General features: G+C 33.2%; 1 pseudogene across 1 annotated transcript in view; it reads left to right on the top strand.

Annotated features, from left to right (window-relative positions):
* The window catches only part of LOC309662118 (short/branched chain specific acyl-CoA dehydrogenase, mitochondrial pseudogene), a 37,703-nt pseudogene extending 17,169 nt beyond the window's left edge, over positions 1-20,534 (top strand). The window contains exon 1 of the transcript in view: positions 1-20,534. This exon is cut by the window's left edge and continues 17,169 nt beyond it. The product of the transcript in view is annotated as a short/branched chain specific acyl-CoA dehydrogenase, mitochondrial pseudogene (transcript).

The following is a 20,534-nucleotide window of genomic DNA, read 5'->3' as shown; positions in this document are numbered from 1 at the left end:
TAAAGAAAAATACCGTAATTAAAATATTTTTCACTGAATTATATATCTAATTAACATTTATTGAGAACTTTCTATGTGCTAGTTCTTAATCCAATGCTGATAGATTATGAAGAAAAATAAGAGTAGTCCCAACCCTCCAAGGACAAATGGACTATTTGGGGACACAATATGGTAAACAAATATTTGCAATAAAATAAGTGCTGAGAGAAATGTTCACATACTGTTAGCAAATATTGACAATAGAATGACTAATTGCACTGAGTTTGAGAAAATTTCATAGAGAAAGGAGCATTTCCTAGACTCTTCAAGGAAAAATTAAGAAGGTCTCTGATGGTTAAAGGATGTAACAAGTAAGGAATTTATAAGCAAAAGAGAGTAACGTGTAAAATATGGATGGTGTTACAGCATGGTGTTGCCATGCATAGAATGCAGAAAACATATGTAGAGAGAAAATACTGCATACATTTTTTTTGAAGTTAACAATTTCAACTTTATTCAGAGCTTATTTTTAAAATGTCAAGTATCAACACAGTTTTCATTATAATTTTAATTTTGGAAAGGAATTTAATAACATTCCCATTTCTTTTACCTTATTTTAAAAGTTATTTTTCATATATCATTAGTATTCCTCAGAGTTATTACTTTATTTTTCCTTTTTTATTTTCCTACTTCTGCACTGGAGAGAAATAATCTAGTATATAAGACCATATATTTCTGTACCTATTTTCTGTATACATTAATCATTATTATTAATTCCAGAAGTATCCACTAAAGACCCTCCATGGAACAGGCATCATGCTAGATGCTAAAGAAATTTTGAGTCAAATGGAATAAATTAAAATAATCAAAAGAAATCCACAAATTGGGAGAAGATATTTGCAAATAACATATATCTGCTAGGGCACTTGTATCTAAAATATACAAAGAACTCTTAAAACTCAACAATAAGAAACAACCCAATTAAAAAATGGGCAAAAGATCTGAATGGACACCTCACTAGGAAGATACACAGGTGACAAGTTAGTGTATAAAAAGATGCTCAACATCATATGTCATTGAAGAAAATGCAAATTAAAACAACAATAGGATACAACTATACACCTATTAGAATCACCCAAATCCAGAAAATTGACATCACCAAATGCTAGCGAGAATGTGGAGCAATAGGAACTCTCATTCAGTGTTGGTGAGAATGCAAAATGATACAGTCACTTTGGAAGACAGTTTGACAACTTCTTACAAAACAAAGCATAGTCTTAGCATAAGATCTAGCAATCTGATTCGTATTATGTCCATACATAAACATGTATGAAAATATTTATATCAATTTTATTAAAATTGCCAAAATTTGGAAGCAACCAAGATGTCCTTCAGTAGATGAATGGATAAATAAACTCTGCTACATGCATAAGATGGAATATTATTAAACAATAAAAAGAAATGATCTATTAAATCCACAAAGACATGGAATAATCTTAAATGCAAACAGCTAAGTGAGAGAAGTCAGTCTGAAAAAGCTATGCACTGTATGATTCAAACTATATAACTTTCTGGAACAGACAAAACTATAGAGACATTAAAAAGATCTATAGAGAGAGGGAGAGAGGAGGGCTGAATAGGTGAAGTACAGGTGATTTTTAAGGCAGTATAACTATTCTCTATGATACTGTATTGGTGAATTTATGACACTAGGCATTTGTCAAAAACATTGAACTGTACATCACAAAGAGGGAACTTCATTGTAAATGACAGAGTTTAGTTAATAATAATAATACCCATATTATTCAATCAATTGTAACAAATATATCACACTAATGCAAAATGTTAATAATAATGGAAATGGGAGGAAGGTACATGGGAACACTGTACTTTCTGCTCAGTATTTCTGTAAATCTACAACTACTTTAAAAATAAAATATGTTAATTAAAAAAATCTTAAAGAAAATACAAAACGTAGTTGAAGAATTTCTAGGAAATGATGAAAATTAAAACAATATATAGACTAACACTTGTAATACATCTAAGTCAGTGTTCAGAGGGAAAAAATGCATAACTTTAAGGACCTATATAGATTTTTAAACAAAATAAAATAAGCATTCAATTTTTTAAATCGAGTAATAACAATAAATTAAACAGATAAAGCAAAAGAAAGGACTTAAATTATATCAATATTAAATGAATTAGCAAAAAATACAGCAGAATTAAAATAAATAAATATATAATGTTCTTTGATAAAAGAACATAAAAAAGGCAAACCACTATTTAAACCACTATTTAAATCAAGGAATAAAAGTAATGAAATCAAAGCCTAAAGAATGATTAGAGGAGAATGTAATTCATAGATTAAAAATAAATTTCACAAAACATTAGAATATTTTTTCTGATAATATTCAAATAAAAAAATTTTAAACCTAGATTAAATGGGTAATTTAATAGAATAATAAAGTTTACTTAAACTGATCTTAGAGAAAATTTAAATTCAAATTGACTAATTTCTGCAGAAGGAAGAGAAAAATTTATAAATTGCTAGTCTCCACATTGTAAAAATGACAGATTGATGATACATAGATAGGTAGATTGGTAGATAGATAGATAGAAAAACAACAAACACTAGGAATAAGTTATTTCATAGGCAAATTTTAACAAACTCTAACTAATTGATAATCCCATGCTAGTAAAATTATAACATGACATAAGCATATTATAAATCAGTTCACAAATATTAATGAAAATATTCTAAAAAAGATCCACAAAACTTAATTGAATCTCAGTAGAGATTATTTCAAGATTTCAAAGATGTTTCAATATTAGAAGTTCTCTTTATATAAAACACCAAATTTATACATTTAGGGAGAAAGCTATATGGTCATCTCTATAATTGCTGAAAAGGCAGCTGGCAAAAATCAACAATTCTTGATAAATACATTTAGTAATAGAGAATGTCTTGGTTAACATTTCTTAATGAGTTAAGATCAAGAGTAACTGAGAGAAAGACAATATGTCTGAAGGGCAGAAAATGAGAGGCACTGAACCATAGAAGGACGTAGAAATAGATGAACAATGTCATGAGGTTTTATGACGAAGTCAGGAAGTGATTTAATTAAAAGTAGAAGATTTGAGTAGATAGCCAGAGAGATGATAGGTAGAAAAGAGATTAGAAATTGGCGAAGTAATGGAATATGTACACAGATTCTCAGATTAAATGGTGTGGAGAACAAAATTTCTGTAACTTGAATGTCCAGTCCAAACACGATATGTTAAAATGTAGGTTCAGATTGAGTTATTCTGATGATGCCACCCTGCTGGTCTATGAACCGACCACACATTGAATAGCAGGGTTGTTGCTCACAGACCTAAAAATTGGTGATGCTTGAACTAAATTTCTTTGACTGCTGGTCCATTCTGTTGCATTTCGGGGAATATATCATTCACTGAGATAAATTAAGTAATGAATGGGAGCAGATTTTCAGGAGAAAAACATAGTTTTCTTTTAGTATTCCTTAGAATTTTCTTTGATTTCTCCTTAGACTTTTCTTTTAATATTGTCTTACCTGCCCAAACCATATTTCTCTGACCCCTTCTCACCAACAGAAAATATTTTCTATCCCAAAATGCATGAGATTATATTAGTCACAAATGAGTTTTAGTACTGCTAACACTTAAAGTATATTTTCTTTCTAAGTTTACAACTGAAAGAACATTGGATCATTCTGTGTGTGTGTGCTGTATAAGTCATTTTATAGATTTTTCTTGACCAATACAATACATACTTTTAAGATTTAAAAGATACTCTTCTATAGCCTCTGGGATAGGTAAAAATTATTAGCACTATCACCTATAAAAAAATATGTATTTCTGTAGCTACTGTTTCACTAGCTTATTTGTTCATTTGTTTATTGTTTGCATGTATTACCCCCTCCAGAATAGTATCTAATTAATTGTTTAATTTTCTTTCTAGCATTGGTATCATGGCCATGAGAATATACTTGGTATTTGAGAAAAAGTATTCACTACTTTGATACATTTATTTGAGTAACCACTTATCCTGGGGAATGGTCATGGCAATTGACCCTCAACAATCTAGATGCTTTTATATATGGAAATGAGGCTAGAGAGTAAATCAGTAGCTGACTTTTGAATAACTTCCTAACTTTGCACTTTTCCATAAGTGAAGCATTAGACTGCCCAATTTATAACTTCTGAATTTGGATACTTAGAATGCCCTTATGCAACTGACCAATTAAATGAAGTACAACTATAAGAAAACGTACAGTCTCAACAATTCTTTGTCTTGATTTTCCTTACTAGAAAATTAAATCCATCCAAAAGATTATAAGCTTAAGCAATGGCTTTCTTTGTGCTAATCAATGTAGGCAGAGGTGTACAGTGTCATTCTGTTGAAACTAAGCATGGTTACATGATTGGCTCAATGCCCTTATGCTGTACAAAATGTAAATGATCATTCTACATATTTTATCAGTTGGCTTTTTATAGTAAATGCTGCACAGTGGATTACTGACTTGAATTATTTATGGTAACATCATCTTATAGAGTGATTGAAATGCATATGTTATAAGCAACATATTAAAGTAAGAGAACTAAAGGTTACCTCTGGGGATATTGCATTCAAAGAATATACATGTAGCTTGAAGTTTTCTATAGTGAATATAGGATATAATTTTTTGCACGTATTTTTCCCTCATTACTCACATGCAGATCTTTACTTGGTAGGGTCTTCAGAATTCGATTAACTAGAAGTTGTGAATTTAAAAAACTGTTGGGATCAGGCAGATAATGAAAAATAAATGAAGAAAGCTCAGTGGTAAAAGAATAACCAGTGGTTGGGACATGTGAAAAGAGCAACAAGAACATGTGCTAGCTACAATGAGCAGCTGCTTTTCAGCCCAGCCCCCATATGTCACCAAGGAATGTAGATTTCTTAGATGTTATTTGTTTCTTAGTTTCTTAAATGCTGAAACAAAATGCTTTTAAAGCCTTTCCAGTGCAAGGAGACTAGATATGCATTTTTTATTTATAACCTTTGGCTAATTATCAATTTAAATAAATTTAACCATCCTTTCAAATTCATATTTTAATGGTTTTTCTCTGTATCTTACTAAAAATAGTTAACATTATTTGAATTATTAGGGAGTGAGATACCATTACCATGCTAAACTTTACACAAGTTATCTCATTTCATCCACACAATAACATTATAGTTAAGCGCCGTAGGCACCTTTGTTTCACATAGAAGGTGTGGGGCATTTACTGCACCAGGAAGTCAGTCTTAAGAAACAGTGCCCCTAACATCTATGTACACCATTCTTCAAATAATGCACATAGAAGATAAACGTACCCATATGTACAGGTACAGCTGTAGCTCTGTTTCCCTATCTATCTATCTATCTATCTATCTATCTATCTATCTATCTACCTATCTAACTATCTATCTATCTAATAGAATTACTGTCCATGTTATGAATATCTACTTTTAATCAAATTTCTTTTCTTTTACTGCAAACAAATATTGCCATTTAAAATTACTTTCTCAAACTAGTTACTACTTCATCCACATTAGTTCATCTGCCACTTTGCTTTATAATTCACTCTTCCTGACTTTGTGCGAGTTTTACCATTTAAAAAGACTTTCCCTACTTTTTCTCCTCTTCACCTTTGTATTCATTACATTATTGAGGCTTCTCAAAAAACTTCCAGATTAAATGTACCTTACCATGATTATGCCTTTATTTTCTTTCTGTTTAGAATGTATGACCCATATAATTTATTACTTAGAATTATAGTATTTTAAATGTACTAATGCCAATCAAATGTGCTTATGTTGTTTAAAATATAGGTTTTAGGATTTTTGAAATCAAGGATCAACATTTCTGCTTTTTCTATTAATTTTCTTTCTTCCCCCCTAATGCCTAGCCAACACCAAGAACACATTAAGGGCATTCAATAATTGCTTGTTAAGTGAAAGAAAGAATGAATATTTGAGAATTGCCTAGAAAACTGTAAGAGTACCCTTTTGACCTAAAAACATTAGACTAGCATCTTCCAGGAATGCCAGAGTTAAGAATATAATTACTAATATCAACAAAAATTTATTTTATCTGGATAATGTTTTGTTTTCTGAGCAAAATCCTGATGTACTTTGAAAGTTAGGCCTGATGTTAACCTCAAGAGTATATGATAGATAGAGAACCAAGTTCATGGAACCAAGTTTGAACCCAGGAACCAAAACTACCCATTCTTATGTCAGACCATCCTTTTTTATTTTTGAGTTCTTAACTCCCTTGGCTTTATCTCCCTTTTCTGTGAAATTAAGGATTTGAGTAGACAATCTAAGGCCCCTTCTAGTTCTAAACTCTTATACTTTATTAACCACAACTTGTTGCCTCAGTTGGCTCAGAGGTTCAGCTTAAACATCTACTGGGGATATTCTAGTTTTTAACACTGAGCAGAGGTTATACATAAAGGAAACGTGGGTAGGCGTGTTAACAAAAGCAAGCTGAGAACAACAGAAGGTAAGGGCAATTAAAACTCCCAGAATAATCACATGGTAGTTCGTTTCAGTTCAATTTCTTTTCTGTTGTATTTTGCTGGGAAATATGGCTGTTAATGAAACATAAAGACAGACCAAGCTTTATTTTAATAGTTTTCCCCCTCTTTTCTCTCAAGTCTCTCTGTCTCTCTTTTGTATACCATAGCTCAATCTAATATTCCACCCTCTTTTCTTCTCCTCTCTAAAAGGAGGCAAACTATACTGACAGAAGAAAAGATTAAAACGTTGCTAAGTGGAATGGTCAAAAAATTTACAATTACCTGGACATTTTAAGAAAGATGAAATTAGTTGTTGATACAGATGACATGAGTTACAGATAATTCATTTGTCCAATACCTAAGCCCTATATAGGCATCCTGGATCTTGGCAGGTGAAAGAGGTGTTTATATCTCAGGAAGCCATGAGAGTGTCTGGTGCCTAGGAATATTAATTTTCTTCCTCTGACAAATATTTTTTCAATAATGTTGTGAACTTTAGTTCAAATTATTTTCCTAACATTCATATACTCACTGCTTTTTTTGGTTTTTATGTATATACTTCCAAAAACTATGAAAGTTAAATTGCTGAACAAAAGCAATGAGTTCCATTATACCTTTATATCAATGAGGGTCCAGTTAGGAGACAAAAAATACGCTAGTAATTTAAACAAGGAATCTTTATTATAAAGAATCATTAACTTATACAAAGCCTTTAACTACTAAAAGAGGTAAAAGGAACTTTATGGAGTCCAGAATTTGCAAGTGCAAATAAACACGTTATACTATTACTAAGTTGAAGGATACTGGACAGTGAAAGAAACTGAGGACTTAGGAGAGGTTCCTCCATCCAAGGCTGAGATTTCAAACTCTTTGCAGAAGGCATGGCTAGAGAGAGACAAGCAGTCTTCCAGTGGCAAAAAAGCTTTCTAGAGGATGCAGGCCAGTGCTGATCTACAGGAACGGTCTGCCATTGCCAGAGGAAGTGGGCAGATGTGAGCTAGTCTGTAGAAGTAAGTTATGTGTTGGTGAGACAGTTGCCTGAGGTCTCAGCTGGACCTTCTTTAGAAGCAACCTCAAAAAGGATAGTCAGTTGCTTGATGATGGATGAATTTCATCTGTAAAAGCAGCCAGCCAGGTAGGAAGAGCATGGCTTAAAAGTAAGAGCACAGCTCCTGTGAAAGACAGTGAGGCTAGAAACTGTCTATAAAGTCTCATGAAGTGAGAGCCACCAGGCCTCACCTCCTGCACTGGATAAAATATGGAGGCAGCACCCAATCTGAGGGAAGTGGCTTCTTGTCATTATCACCTCATTATTTCGCTCCAGCACTCGTTATTGAAACAAAAGCCCAACAATGTACCAGTTAGAGAAATAGAAATACGTACAGGGTCCACAAAACTGGGAAAAAGAAGGTTGGGTTTGGAGCGGAGAGACTATAAATGATAGCTGGCCCAATCTTTTATCACTGAACACCTTTCCTTAAAAAATTGAACTTATTATCCTTAGAGATTACCGGAGAGGGAATCTAGATCAGTGCTTTATTCTACCATTTACTTTGCCATTTATTGTACCTTTTATGTTCCTCATTTAAAGTAATCTGGAGGCATGCTAGCATCATTTCAATACCAAAACATATGATGACAGTCTATTAGGTTGAAAGAAGAAACCTGTGTTTACTTGATTTCAACCAAATATTTTAATAAAATGCTTATTTTGGCAGGTTCAGGTACCTCCTAACCAATAAAATCTGTGCACGTATGCCTTTCTAAATTTCTTCCCAAATATATATGTTTATATTAGTGGGGACATGGGATTAGAAATAGGAAAAACATATATACATATACATACACATATAGAACATATATACATATATACATATAATGAAAAATCATTCCCAAATGTGATTTTAGCCTATATTTTGGCTTATTCTCAAGAGATTAAAATTAAAGGCATTACTGATTATAGAATTTCAGATATTGTTCATTGCATGTATTCAGTTAAAAGAAGATTTATCAGTGTCCAGAGACACTTGTTCACTCACTAATATTTCATAACTGGATAGTGACAGATTGGTCTAGAACTAAAGTCTCATGCTTTAAATCTCAGTTCTTTCTTCATATTGTGTGCATTAGAAAGAGCTAATAATATGTGCACAGTTTACCATACCATCCTTTCAGAATCAAATAACACAGCCTCTCACCAGCAGGGATACAGTGACATAATAAAATATTACTTAAATCCCCATGTTATGTACATTTTACTTCACATAAAATAGTTTATTTTAATCTAAGTAATATAAAATCTCTAGCTCAGATTTCTTTAAAAATTTGCAGAACATGTAACCTGATGAAGAGACATTTAAAGGGGACATAATATGTCAGGCCTCTCTTCTAAAATTTAAGCCACCTCATTTTTCCTTTTTTTTTAAACTTTCTTTGCTAAATATAGGTTATTTGATCTTATTTTCACATTCCCTTGAGATCTTAAGAAAATAATTTTTCCTTTTCTTTGGTTGATGAAGAAATGGCAGGAGAAAATTAAGACTGATAGCACAATACATCAGAGGCTCAAGAAACTACCTGAGATATCTCTGCACAGCCGTGTGACAAATGCCACTCACCTCCCTTGCCTCCTTTAAAATGTTTCTTTGTTTGATATAAATGATATAGTAGTCACTATGTAAGGACAGACTATGACCAGAAGTCAACTGCATTAATGTAGCAGACACTTTATTCCTAGGATATATAATTTACCTCTTCTAAAGAAAAAAAAAATCGCCATATTCTGGCATACTTTAATCTGTCAGATTTCTGGGTCAGATGACTTTCTTAAAGTGGATAGGAACAATTTATTCATAGGAAGCCAATGTACTGGACTTTAAGGTAGAGTGATCCATTCATATTTTTAAAAGTTTTAAAGTTACATTCAGATAGGAAAATGGCCAGTGTAGAGTATAGGAAAGACATTTCAGGTACGAATGTTAGAAAAAATTTTCTTCAGAGAATGTTATACCTTCTCTCAAGAATAAGCATACTTAAATATGAATCAAATATATAAACCAACTTCAGAGAAACATTATAAGATCATTTTCTATTCCCTACCAGGGCAACACTTCCAGGCACTGTAAGTGATGTCAAGATCATATAGCATCAATAATCACACTCTTTGGTTAATGTGAATTGGAGACTTTGAAGCTGAGGAAATTAAATAGGGTGTATTGATTTCGTATTTTTGAGCCTATATTCCCCAGAATTTAGAGGAAGAATGGAGCCCATAACTTTTATTTGGTGCTATTTTTGGTCATTATTTTATACATACACACACACACACACACACACACACACACACACACATATATATGCGCGCACACACACACACACATATATGTGTATATACAACCATATTATTCCAGGAATTGTGCCAATACCACAGACATTTATATAGAGAACGGTTCTTGCGTTAATACAATTGCCTATGAAAGGATCTTTAGGAAATGCTAGCTATAGGCAAAATACCATTTTTCCCCTTCTAATCCAAACAGGGTATTGGAACCTTCATATTCGAAGCATCGACACTTACCTAGATGCAGACTCATTAGAAGTCATTCTTAGGTCTGTCAAATGTGTCATAGCATCTTACTCAAGAAGTATTTTTTGATCACTCATAGTGTAACCTTAAACACTTCAACAGAAAGTTACAGAAATAAAGCCAGTAAGTTTGATTCATTTAATGCAGAATGCATTTAATGAAGCACTGTGATCATAAACAAACTCTAGCTATTATCTACCTCTTCAAGTGGATGAAAAATAATACAACTTTCACCCAATATGTGCCAAACAAAAGGTGCAATGAAAACTGGCATTGAAGTATATGAGCTTTCTGACAATAGTATTAGTCACATCTTACACACTGACCTTTGTGGTGGTAGGGATATTCAGTAAGCTGTTACAAGGAGTTGGCATTTTCAGATGTAATGAATCTCTTTAATGCCTGCCACCTGCTTAACAGGAATACCATCTCTTGACTGATGAGTTTCCAGTGATGTAAAAATCCACTCAACTGCTTCACGGATTTTGCCACTATTCAGAAGACACAGTGGCTATCTCAAAGAGTTAATAATGATATTATTTGCAGCCCCAAGACACAATTATCTGTAAGAAGACAATGGAAAGAAGTGATGATTGACTAAGTTAAACTCTTTAGGTATAAGTGCCAATGGAACATGGCTATTATTCAGAACAAGTGCTTCATATGAATAAAACTTCATTCTCAGGGGGGGCTCCAAAAGTTCAGAGGCTAGCATGTTTAAATTAGGCTCTCTCTCAGTTCAATATCAGCTCCTAATCCTGTTTTTGATTGAAAGGTGTATGGCTTTCAGCATTTATCTTTATTCTGATTTATCTTAATATACTCAAATTCTTGAATTTAATGAAATGGATTAATGGTGGACAGTTGTGCTCTTCATTCCTCCTCTGGCTTATCTGAGCAACTATCCACAGTTTTCATTAAAACTTTTCTAAGTTGGAACTTAGGTTGTAATATCTCACTGTATTATCTAACATACTTCAATAGTAGAATGTGTTGTTTGTTAATTTATGTCCTTCTTTTGTATCAGTGCTTTAGCACAGTATGGAATTAATGAAACCTCAATGTGATACATCCTTTCTCTCACCATAATAAGTTGCTCTAGCACATACTCACTGCATGAGAGATTGTAAAGTGATTTATTTTTTAAATTCTTTACAATCACTCTTGGAAACCCAAAGATTAGGCATGTATGCACATGTATTTGTAGATAACTATAGCTCAGAAATAAAATTTGAAAGAAAAATACTACAGGTTCATTATATACACAAAAGAATGATTGCCAAATCAGAACGTGGTTTTTTAACATATTTTAAATTTATCACCATGTGTAGCACTCAAGCTTTGTTCATTTCTCCCAACACTACAAAATAAATAACAGTATAGATATATTTTTAGATGGGGGTCTAGGAAGGATAATTAAAATGCAAATTTTACAATTTATTTATGATGAGAACAATCCACAGATCTTTATATACATCATAACTTTTCATGTTATTTTAACTATTCATGGTTCATGTTACTTTGATCTATTGTTAATTTAACAAAAAAAATCTTAAGGCTTGAAGAGACCTTAAGGATTTTTGTAGGGGCTAACAAGTATATTTACTAGATGAGGACTTTGTGGTTAATAGAGGCTACACAGCTTGTCTACAACAAAAGGAAAGCAGCATGTGCAGGTCAAAGACTAAGAACGCAGACCTTCAAACTTTCCACTATTTCTTTTCCTCTGCACTACATCCTTTTCTGTGGAATGGTATGGAAGAGATATTATGTTATTCTTTAGTCACTATGCTAAAGACTGAATATTTATGCCCCCTCCCCACTGCCCAAATTCATATGCTGAAACCTGATACCCAATGTGATGGTATTTAGAGATGGGACCTTTGATTAGGTCATGAGGTCCCATGTCAAAATACCATCCCATTGAATGATATCAAAAGACACTCTGAAGAGACTCTTACAAAAGAGATTCCAGAGAGTTCCCTCTCCCCTGTTACCATGTGAGGACACAATGAAAAGACTGTGTATGAACCAAGAAGCTGGCTCTCACCAGGCATATCTGCTGGTACCTTGATCCTGGACTTGCCAGTCTCCAGAAATATAAGAAATAAATTTATTTTGTTTACAAGTTACCCAGTCTATGATATTTTTGTTAGAGCAGCTGAAACAGACTAGAAATACACTATCAGACATTTAATTTTCATTTCGTTTATCTTGTTCTGTCCCATAAACCTAATATTTTGCTATTTACTGTGTACATATACAAACCTAACAAATGCTCTTAACTATTCCTCTCCTGATAAATGTGTTGACTGTGGGTTTGCATTCAGTAAGTCAAAGGAATAATTTGTGTATCAGGTAGTAATATTATCCTGGTCCCAACTTAATTCTGAGTCACAAAACCTTAACAGGAGATATAATAGGAAAATATGTTTTGTCACTATTGAAAATGTGTGTGATTTTTAGATTTTAAAATAGTATATATCTTTAAAAATATATCTTATGCTAAAGAAATTGCAGAAACTTAAAAACATAAATATGCTTAAAACGAAAAGAAGAATTATAGGGTGATGGTCCTGGGGCGCAGATGGAGGGAGCCACGGTTCGGCTGCTGTGTGGCAGCGCACTGCTAAGAAGAAACTTCCTAATTTGCCTGTGTTCCTGGAAAAATCCTCTTCATGTCTTAAAATCTTCCCAGCTTTGAGAAGCTGGACTCAAAGCAACAAATAATGGCCTACCCTATGCCCCTCTGCAAACATTTACAGATGAGGAGAGGATGATAAAGAGCACGGTTAAAAATTTTGCCCAGGAACAAATTGCTCCTTTGGTTTCAAAAATGGATGAAAATTCAAAAATGGAAAAATCAGTAATATGAGGATTATTTCAACAAGGGTTGATGGGTATTGAAATTGACACAAAATATGGAGGAACAAGAGCTTCATTTTTTTCCTCTATCCTAGTGATAGAGGAATTAGCCAAAGTTGATGCGTCTGTGGCTCTGGTATGTGACATCCAGAACACAGTAATTAGGAAAATACAGAACAGAAGAACAGAAGGCTATCTATTTGCCCAAGCTAGCTACGGAACAAATGGGAAGTTTCTGCCTTTCAGAGGCTGGAGCAGGCAGCGATTCATTTGCTTTGAAGACCAAAGCTGATAAAAAGGGAAATTATTATGTCATCAACAGGTCAAAGATGTGGATTAGCAACGCCAAGGATGCCAAGCTCTCCATGGTGATGGCAAATGTAGACCTTACTCTTGGGTATAAAGGAATTACCTGCTTCTTGGTAGATTGTGATACTGAGGGCCTTCATATAGGGAAACCAGAGAACAAAATGGGAAGCAGAGCTTCTTTTACCTGCCCATTAACGTTTGAAAATGTCAAGGTTCCAGAAGCCAATATCCTGGGACAAATTGGACATGGCTATAAGTAAGCCATTGGGGGTCTTAATGAAAATAGAATAGGAATTGCTGCACAGATGCTGGGACTGGCTCAAGGATGTTTTGACTACACTATTCCATATATTAAAGAAAGGGAACAATTTGGCAAAAGAATATTTGATTTTCAGGGACGCCAACACCAAGTGGCTCACATGGCCACCCAGCTAGAAGCTGCAAGATTACTCACATACAACGCTGCAAGGCTTTTAGAAGCTGGAAGGCCATTCATTAAAGAATCATCCATGGCCAAGTACTATGCATCAGAGATTGCGGGCCTAATAACTGGCAAATGTATCGAGTGGATGGGAGGAGTAGGCTACACCAAAAATTACCCTGTGGAAAAACACTTCCGAGATGTGAAGATTGGTACAATATATGAAGGAACTTCAAATATCCAGCTGAACACCATCCCAAAGCGCATCGATTCAGAATACTGACAGCCACGGGAGTGGGACCCCTCCCTGGTGTCACTGGTGTAAAATTTTAAACTATTGTGCCTTGTTGGGGGCTGTGTTGAATGATTTTATTTAGGCCCTTCACCTTGGATCTGGAGGTAGACCTATCCTGTTTCCTCTTTCCAATCTGCTTAACTTAGACGCAAAAAATCATTTTTAAAATTTGGAAAGAAATGCATCCATATTTTCTCCAAAACTATTTTTAAAACTCTATATGCATTATCATTCTGGCTTCAGGGTATACAGAATTTCACTCTATTAGAATTTGGAAAAATAAAGACAATATAAATATTTCTTACAGACATGGCTATTTTATATTCTTGTCATTGTGCATCAGTCAGAGAGATGTTTGTGCTAGTTGGCAATTCTATAGAAGAAATAGATTCAATTCTAAGTTGCTAAACTAGGTGAAACTGATAAAAATTTATTTAGAAAAATCTAAAAGTTTTAGTTCTGAATATCTGAAAATGAGTGGATTATATAATTGAAGAAAACATTTCAACAAAGGAAAGCAATATAATTTGTTACTATAATTTACCAGTATGAAAAGTGCATTTCATTATGGTTTCAGTAGATCATTTTAAAAACAAGTCTCTGCATTGGTTTTCAAGAATGAAGTTTAAATAATTTGGTTTAATAATTAGAATATACTCAATATTATAATATTCATTTTATCTATGATACAGTATTTTTCCATCTTTAAATTGAATATTGTTTTCTCAAACTTAGTTATTGAGCTTTATCATGAATAGTAATTCAGAAATTATATTTTGGTTCAGTGATTCTCAAGAGGGGATGTCTTTTCCCCATAAAGGAGTGTATTAAAATCTTGTAAGGAATGAGGGATAGAAGGGAGCTGTAGAGTTCGAAAAGCGTATTTGGTAATATATAAAATGACGTTTCTGGGAAGGTAAAAATAAATCTGTTGTTTTACAGTCAAATTATGGAAAGGCAAAGGTCAGCAAATATACAGCTGGCGATGCCATTTCTTCAGTATCAGGGATTCTCAATCAGGAGAAGAGACCTTGTAGGGTACAAATCCTCAGTCCCCTCAGGAGGGAGGAGGACAGTGAAGGGTGTTTTATACTTTCTGGAAGGGGGCACGGGTTAGAGATGTTGGAAAATGTTTCAAGGCTCATACAGTTGCTTAAAGTAATCACTGCTGTCAAAAGGGAAACACTTTAGTACTTTAATGAAAGGATAATGTTTATTAAGAAAACTTGACATCTTCAAAGTGATTTTGCTTTGCACATTCCTGTTCATCGAATTGGATTAATTTCTATAATGGATACCATAGTGAAATATTCAGAATTGTGTAAATACAATTGAGATAGGAATTACATTAAAATATTAGGAGGAAATACGGACAAATTTATTCCTTAGATTAAAAGAGATAAAGTCTACTTGATTTTCAGATAGGGAGCTGATGGAAGCCAGTCATTCAGTGTTTTAGAACAAAAAGACAGTAATCTGATAAGGAAAGTAGGGGATGGAGGAAATGCCCTAAAGGGGGGCTTGGGCATCTTTAATTTCTGTGATTATGTGAGAGAGGTGGACTTTTCAGATAATGGAATAGAAGCCAACGTTAGTAAAAAGAATCCCAGCTTCCTCCTGTAGAGTTACAAACACGTGAAACTACAATAAGCCTCCTTCAGACTAGCAGCATGAGAGAGGCTCCCGTGTACATCTAGACCTTGAATTTATAGTTCATATTGATACAGTTCTAATTGTGTGTATATTTTTTGTGCAGGTTCACAAATAACAGTTGAAAATTATGTATTGTAGTTAATATCTGTACCTGCCTTCTTCTATTAGTGAATTGTGTTATTGTACCATTTACCAAAGAGGAAGTTGTGGGTTTCCCCCATAGTTCTTCCATTATAGCTTTTCTTAATAACCGTGACTTTGGGGGTCTTGAGTTTGTGTCTAGTGGAGGACAAACTTGTTTACCTCCTGAAGCTTGTCATTACTGTTTGTTAATTTGAGGATAGGGCTGTCATGGGGCTCAGAAGGAAGAGACTTGAACACAAGCAACAAGTCGTATTTGTGTGGTAGAGCTGGACTCATCCCAACTGCCAAGTTAGTATTGTTAGACATTTCACTTTACAACACAAAAATGAATCGGTGTCAAAGATTTTAGAATTATGGAAAGCTAAATCTATAAAGAGTTTAGAGAACCATCCAGCCGGCTCTCTCATTTTAAGAGTGAATGATTCATATAGTCCAGAATACTTGCCCAAGGTCATCCATCCAGGGCCAAAGATAAGACAAGGATCCAAACGTACTAGCTCCCAATTCAGTGCTCTTCCTACTGTTTACTACTGTCTCTGTTCAACAAATTTTGGATTTCCTCCTTGTTATGTCTCAATACACTTATTGATTTATTTTAAGTTTAACTGATAAAGAATTAACACTTCAGAAGTGTTAAGATTGATCAGTGTCATTACTTACATATATTAATCACCTGCCAAACACACTGGCTCTGCTAGGATGTAGCTGGTATGTCAAATGTAAAGATTATTGTGTGCGATCACTTGGTTTTCTGATTATGATGTGTTTTAGTAAATGCACTAGTTATATCCTTGCTGATGTATTTTTGCTGATCTTTCATAAAGTGAAACTTTTGTTGTAATGGTACATATCAGAATATAATCAGTGTTACAAAATCAGTATTCTATGGAGAATGAAAAAATAAAGCATTAACTGGAAAAAAAAAAGAATTATAGAGCACTCCTGCTGCAGTATTTTATGACATATTTTGGAAAACCAGAAGCAGAGTCAGAATCAACTTTGAAGACTAAGAGAGAGAAAGTTTAGATTTTCAGAAGAACATATAGCCTACATCCTCCAATCCCCTCATTTTAATGCTAAAAATTAGGAAATGATCCTGATCCTAAATTGCTTATGGTCATGATGCTGGACCCTGACATACATGCCAATCTTCCAAGAGTCAACAAAGTCAATAAAACTTAAAGTGTTAAAAGTGTTCAAATATTTTAGACTTGGTCTGACATTGGTATACTTATTTTGAATTTTGCTTTGATAAATTCATATTAAGTTTAAAGGACAATTATTATTTAGTTAAGTGGTACAAAAGAAATCAACAATGATTAGTTTTTAAAAAGAAGGAAGAAAAACTGTTCTTTTATTATTACATCTGAAATATATGGCAAATACGTAAGTCTGGTACTTTAATAATTTTCTACCCTGATGTGAATTTCTTCACTTTCAATAGCACTTTACTACATCATCTTTAAAATGAACATAAAATAGAGAGCAAGTTTTACAGGAGATCACAACATATTCCCATGAGACTCCAAATCCACATAGGCTACTGAAACACCTAAAACAAGTACTAAGAAAATAGAGAAAATTAAAAGGCACTCCACAAGTAGGTGATGCTCTTGAACCAAACTGAAGCCCTCTGGGAGGCCTATACTAAAAATTAAATATTAAGCAATAATTTAAAATGAAGTTTGGCTTCATTTGATTCTGACGTATTATTTCAAGTTTATTCCTCTTTTTCTAAATTGAATGTTCTTGATTCTATCATTACAACTAATTCAATTAGTAAACCTAAAATCAGATAGTAAAGAGATACATGTAAGGGATGTTAAGTAGAAAAAAAAAATTGGTTGAATGGTTCATGGAAAAGCAGTATTAGTTGAAAGCCTTTTATTCTATGATGAAATTTGGTGGGCTTAAAATTAATCCTAGCAGAAATCTGTTTCCTACAGAGATCTCCTCAGAACCATATACCCAGTATATAAATCCTCAAGAGCAACATCTAATAATTCAATTTAAAAAAAACAAAAAATAGAACAAAACAAAGCACAACACTGTAATATCTACTTTCAATCCAGCCATTATGGCCAAAAGAGGATGGGCCAGTTTTCCATCCTAAAATCAGCAAAATAGAAGGAAAGAAATATGAGTGTGTCTGTGTGTGAGTGTGTGGTACAAACTTTGCACTGCAAAGATTGAAAGTTAAGCAACTCTAAACATAATTAAGAATTATATCTGCTATGATTCAAGTCATTTACACACCAATGGATATTCAGAAATCAATATTGGCAGTGCACAGACTTGAAACACATGAACAGATATGAGAAAAGAAGGAGCAAAACACCAACATTATCCCAAACAGTCCGCAGTAACCTCTGTCTAGGAGGAGTAAAAAAGAGACTGATAATCAACACTAAAAAACAATTGTAGTTATAATGGCTATATATGTAGCAATTTGATTAAATGTAGATCTATATTATTTTTTATGAATGTACAGCAAATTTTGAATTGTGTTGATTCAGAGGTCCTTTAATTTATTTTGGTATACTTTTCCATGATGTAAATATTTATAATAATCCAAATATTTAATTCTACACTTATCATATGAGTGAATAGATAGATATTTATTTATATGATTTAAGTTTACCTTTCCTATCAAAAAGTAATCATCTTAAGGGAAAAAACTCTCCTATTCATCTTGTTTTAGTACTTCATAAAATGTCTGACATATATAGTATGTGTTAAGTGAATGTGAAATATTAGTGGAATCCATTATATAATACAAGATTGTATAACATACTTATACCCATTTTATATAAATCATTACCTAATATGGAATCTGTTCTTTTCACCTAATCAATTTTTTCATAAATAAAAAGAAGTAAGCATCATCTTTTTTGCAGGTTGTTGCCTGTACATTATCTATCCATTTAAAGCATTGTATTTACTCGCTTAATCAGGCCATCCTCTGCACTAATAATCATAATAATCATTGTTGCATATTTATCATATTTTGATTTTCACACTGGTTTTAACAACTTCTAGTAAATCAATTCTAAATATCCCTTCTTTGGGAAAAACATCCTTTAGTGTGCTACATTAAGTGTTGGTACATTCACTTTCAAAATCTTGGCATTTTAATAATGTTTTAAATACAACATCAGCATAGCAAACTTCCTAGCAAGAACAAATACTGCTATTTCTACAAAGCAATTAAAATCAGTACTCAAAAACGTGTTGCCACAAATATTTCTTTCACAGAATAAAAAAATAAATTATATTTTTGAAAGAAGCATTTAGAAAATTATTTCTGTCCAAATTTGAACTTACAGTTTAGTAATGCTCTAATTAGATACAGTTGCCTAATGTTACGTTTAAACTGCTTCTTCAACTCTTCCTGCTACATTTCAAATTTTGAGCACACGCCTGAGTTAAAAGCTCTATCATAGTCATCTTTGCTTCTACTTTCAACAGTTCTGTAAAATAATTTAGCTTTTTGTCAATATGGTTATTAAATCAGGGTCATACTAAAGGCTGATCTAGCCCCAGGAAACACTCGAATGTACTAGATTCAAAGCTGTGTAATTCATGTGTCCTCGTGGAATTTTTAATTGATAAGAAAAAAATCCAGTCTCAGGTATTAGTTTCAATATTATTTAATATATTTATATATCACATTAGCATTAACTGTCAACTGGGGTCATATATAATTTGATATGAATTATTACTATATTAAATACCATGTAACAAATGATTAAAGATAGGTTTTTGATAATCATTGCTTATAGGCTGCCTTTCTTAAAATAATTTATCCTCCCTGAGAAATTGTTGAAATCAAAAGCATGTACTAAACATGATACACTGTATGATTAAATCTTTACATTAATCTATGTCTGAAAGTTAATAAAATAAAACTCTAGAGAAATAATAAGATTGCTTTCATTAAAAGTAGAGACTTCAGCCATTGCCACTGAAGCCAGTAATCTGTCATACTGCAAATAAGAGGAGCACAATTAGCCGCAGAGGAGTCCTATAGGCTTTATGCAGAGTGTGCTTTGTTCAATGACAGAAAGGAAAAACTACAGCTTCTCCTAGACAGACGCTCCATATTCATTCCTATAGGCCATGCCAATTGAGAAAAACATTTCTGACCTTTCCCACTCTTAATTCTGCCTTTCCATCTCTGGAACCTACTTTATTCGGTGTATATATCACATATAAATTATAAATACCCTATGCACACAATCATTCACTAGTGTTTTTTTTTTAATTACTATTTTTGTCATGACCTGGGTCTCTAAGAAAACTTCATTGCTTGACAACTAAAGTTTAACTGTTTAAACGCCACTTCTTAAATGTAAACATTTTAAGGGAAATATTTTTAAATTATTAGATTTCTCTGGTTCATTTTTTTTTTTGGATTCTGTGTTCATTTTAATTTTTTTAACGTTTTTATTGGAGTATAATTGCTTTACAATTATGCTTTACAATGGTGTGTTAGTTTCTGCTTTATAACAAAGTGAATAAGCTATACATATACATATATCCCCATATCTCCTCCCTCTTGCATCTCTCTCCCACCCTCCCTATCCCACCCCTCTAGGTGGTCACAAAGCACCGAGCTGATCTCCCTGTGCGATGCAGCTGCTTCCCACTAGCTATCTGTTTTACATTTGGTAGTGTATATATGTCCATGCCACTCTCTCACTTCATCCCAGCTT

Source organism: Balaenoptera physalus, assembly GCF_965194825.1.
Source record: "Balaenoptera physalus genome assembly, chromosome: 5".
In the NCBI taxonomy this organism is placed as follows: Eukaryota; Metazoa; Chordata; class Mammalia; order Artiodactyla; family Balaenopteridae; genus Balaenoptera; species Balaenoptera physalus.
Note: the sequence above shows the minus strand (reverse complement) of the source record. Positions and strands in the feature narration are given on the sequence as shown.